The sequence below is a fragment of the Glycine max genome, chromosome 6, assembly GCF_000004515.6.
Source record: "Glycine max cultivar Williams 82 chromosome 6, Glycine_max_v4.0, whole genome shotgun sequence".
Classification (NCBI taxonomy): domain Eukaryota; kingdom Viridiplantae; phylum Streptophyta; class Magnoliopsida; order Fabales; family Fabaceae; genus Glycine; species Glycine max.
The window spans coordinates 46,164,594-46,168,457 of NC_038242.2; the positions used below are offsets into that span (position 1 = coordinate 46,164,594).

The window sequence follows — 3,864 nt, forward strand, 5'->3', positions numbered from 1 at the left end:
AGATATAGGGGAAGAATTTCATTTACTTTCAAAAAATTCTATTTATGAACATAGCCGTAAGTATAAATATCTAAACATCCGGTTGTGTACAAGTAGCCACAAGCCCTTAATTGATATGGGCATAGAAGCTTACAAAGAGTTTTTCCCTAGGCAGAGCTTCTCTCTCTAAAACCTGGTTTTGAGACTATCTGAAAGGGTACCTCACAAAGGGAACGAGGACTCCTTTAAATAGACTCAATTTTTACTGTTTCTACAGTGTCGTAATGTTTACCGGAACTGTTACAAAACTTTTACAAATTACATTAATAAGAGGTACCGACAAATTAGTTACAATAATTCATGATTACTAAAACTAATTAATCGTCGTCTAACGATATACCAAAACAGTCATCTTCATTCTGGTAGAATGGATCATCTTCTTGGTCATCATTAGTCTCGGATGATTCGGCTTCCTTCTTGGGGGTTCTTCTTCCACTTCCTGTTGAAGTAGTTGGAGAACTTCTTTGAGATTCTGAGCAAGACTCTCTTTAGATTTTGAGCATGCCAAGAATGCTGCCAGTTGCGACTTCTGAATCAGAAACAAAGATGTCTCCGGATTAGCAGGTTTGAGGAACTCAGGATTGCTCTGGAACCAGTTCTTGACTTGTTCTGGAGCAGCCTTTGAAGTATCGAATTGTGACCACCATTTTACAAAGGCGTGTCTCTGCAACGGTGGATACTGTTTGCTGTTTTCGGTTTTTCCGTATCTGTATTGCCTGAAAAAATCCATGACAAGGCAAAACTGGAAAAGTACTTTAAATCTGCCGGAATACGTGATTCCTTGCTATTATAGAGCTTGTTGAATTGTTGGAATCCCTGTTGGACTTCTTCTGGGAATATCTGTGGAATTGGTCGAAGTAGTTCCACCATTGGAGGAACCAATTTGGAAAATTATACACAGTGTTATTTTTGAAGTAAATTAGCCATGAATGCTTGAATTTACTATTTTGATGCCAGAACATATTGGTCCAGGCGTCAATGTAATCCCAATAATTATATCTTGCAGGGTCAAATGGTGCAGAAAATTTTTTGGGTTGGTTTAATTTGAGCCACAATGTCGTGGCTGCATAACCTTTAAGATTTGGATTCTGGAATGGGTATTTAGATTTAGATCTTTGGGGTCTTTGAACTGTTTAATAGATACTGAGTTTGTATCTATTAGAATGAATTCGTAGAATTTGCGGGTTTTGTTTGTGGCTGTTGGCCTGTAATGGAATCCCGGGGGGAATACTTTGGCGGTTGCTTTGAAAGGATTCTTGTCCCAGTATTCTGGTTCCATTTGTAAAACATTGAAAAATTTGTTTTTGGAAATATAACTGTTGCTGGGTTGTGGCGTTGATTCTTGTTGAGTCAACGATTGGCTTGGTTTTGGTTACAGACAGTTTTGGTCTGTTTGGCCTTTTGGATTTGTTTTTGCAGATCTGTTTAGAATCATCATCTTATTCTGAGGCCATTTCTGCCCAGGTCTTTTTGGCCAATTTTGGTACTTTGGTGAGGCCTATATCTTCTAAGGCCTATATATTAGTTACAATACCATATTCCTACAGTACCGTATCAAGGGCATATCTCTGGTATCAGAGCCTGATGGGGAAGTAGGAATATGGTCCGTAAGGACATATGTAACAAATTTTATGGATCTGAAACCTTGTACAGTACGAGTAATATTTTATTTGATCTGTATAGTAGATGTTTGAACAGTACTTCCTGGAAGTACAGCTAGTATAATATTTTAGTTAATGGTACTGTAGCAGTAAGACCCGTGATGGATAAAGGGCAGTAAGGCTAAGGTGTACTGTTTAACCAAAATATCAAGACATAATATACTGGTGGCTATAGGATTGCGTTCAAACTATTTTTAAAAAAAAAAAGAGTTTTTCTTAAAAATAATTCAGATCCAGAAAAATTTTGTACATATTTACTTACGGAATATTTCTATGGAACCAAATGAGGGCAAAGATATTAGAGAATTTATAATCATGTCTAGACTATTGCGATCTTTTTCCCGTATTCTTTTCGCTCAATTCCTCTCATCATCTTCTTCAGAAACTCCAATTTATTAATGATCAAGATAACCAGACCCAAGAGGTCGCCCCAAACACAATCTCTTCGATGAGGAAGTCCGATTCGAAGATATCAATCAAAACATGGATGACTGGAACATTCCAGAAATCCCTCAGGATCAACTATACGTTCCTGAAACAATAAAGGACAAACACAACTTTGATTACATAATCAAAACAGTAGAAAACAATATTCCTCTAGGACAAGATATAGGGGAAGAATTTCATTTACTTTCAAAAAATTCAATTTATGAACATAGCCGTAAGTATAAATATCTACACATCGGTTGTGTACAAGTAGCCATCAAGCCCTTAATGATATGGGCATAGATGCAGCAGTTTTAATGTGTCTAAGAGATATTAGGCATAATCAATTTGAAGACTCCTAATTGGAACAGTCGAAACCAGCCTAGGACAAGGTCCATATATTTTAATTGTTATCCAAACAAAACAGTGAGTCTGATGGACAGAAACATTCTTGACTCTCTGTTCTTAAACATCCACTTTCATGGCCTTGACATGAAAGAAGGATCAATCCCAGCGGCTTTAATTTATAGGATCCAGTACAAGGTCATGAACACTTGTGCCTCTAGAGTCCTGTTGCAACCACAAAAGGGATAAACATTACTGATACTGTAGATACAGTAAAATCGTTCCCTTTATGGGGCTATCTGAAAGGGTGCCTCACAAAGCTTACAAAGAGTCATCCACTCAGGGATACCCCAAACCGGCAACCGCCAAACAGACATCGACTGACTATGCTTGGTCAATTCAAACACTTCAGGCCCTCCAAGAAATGGGTCTGACCAAAGTTCCAAAATTAACCAAAAAGACTTGGGCAGATATTGCCTTAGAATTCGACGATGATTCTGAAACAAACTTACAAAACATTATTCAAGATGCAAATATTTCCAAAACAACTATCAAATCCAAAGGGAAGCAGACCCTAGCAAAAACTCAAACACCACCCACTAAACAAACCAATAGTTATATTTATAAAAACAAATTTTCAACTGTTTTGCAGATGGAACTTGAATTCTGGGATAAAAACCCATTCAAGGCGACAGCCGAGGCTTTCCCATCAGGATTTCATTTCAAACCAACCGCCATCAATAAAACAAGAACTTTTTGTGAACTTATATTGGTAGACTCAAATTCAGTGTCTATCAAGCACTTCAAGGACCCAAAGGATCAATCGTTGAACACTCACTCAACGATTCAAATCTTAAAAGTTCTTCAACCAAGACATTTTGGTCCAGACTTAAATAAAGGCAAGAAATTTTTCATGTCGTTTGATCCGGTAGGTTATACCTACTGGGATTACGTTGATGGTTGGACCAAGGTATTTTGGCACTAGAACACCCATTTCAAGCACTCATGGTTGATTTATTTTCAGACTAACACAATCTATAACTTCCCAAATTGGTTTAGTCAGTGGTGGGATTTCCTTGGCCCAATACTAGAGATCTTCCAACAGCAGGTTCAACAAGGATTTGCTCAATTTAAAAAACAATTCAATTCTCAGGAATCATGAATTCCAGTAGATCTTTGGAATTCTGCACAATTAAAATATTCAACTGTTAAAAAAAAGTTTTAGCAATTGTTTTGTGCATTTCCAAATTTCAATTAGATTTATTAAATAAAAAAATTTTAATCAGGGTTGATTGCAAGTCAGCCAAAGATGTTTTACAAAAGGATGTCAAAAACCTTGCCTCGAAACAAATTTTTGCTAGACAGCGCAGTCACAGCGGTCGCGCCGAACGGG

General features: G+C 37.2%; 1 protein-coding gene across 10 annotated transcripts in view; it reads right to left on the bottom strand.

Annotated features, from left to right (window-relative positions):
* The window catches only part of LOC102664733 (disease resistance protein TAO1), a 50,433-nt gene that overhangs the window by 19,722 nt on the left and 26,847 nt on the right, over window positions 1–3,864 (bottom strand). The window contains exon 7 of one of the 10 annotated variants that reach the window (XM_041016694.1): window positions 2,105–2,232. The exons of 8 other annotated variants lie outside the window; for them this stretch is intronic. The gene's annotated coding sequence lies outside the window, so the exon portion shown is untranslated. Of the gene's footprint in view, window positions 1–2,104; window positions 2,233–2,553; window positions 2,697–3,864 lie in introns of those variants that run through there. One more of the 10 variants, XM_041016697.1, reaches the window with a different exon arrangement.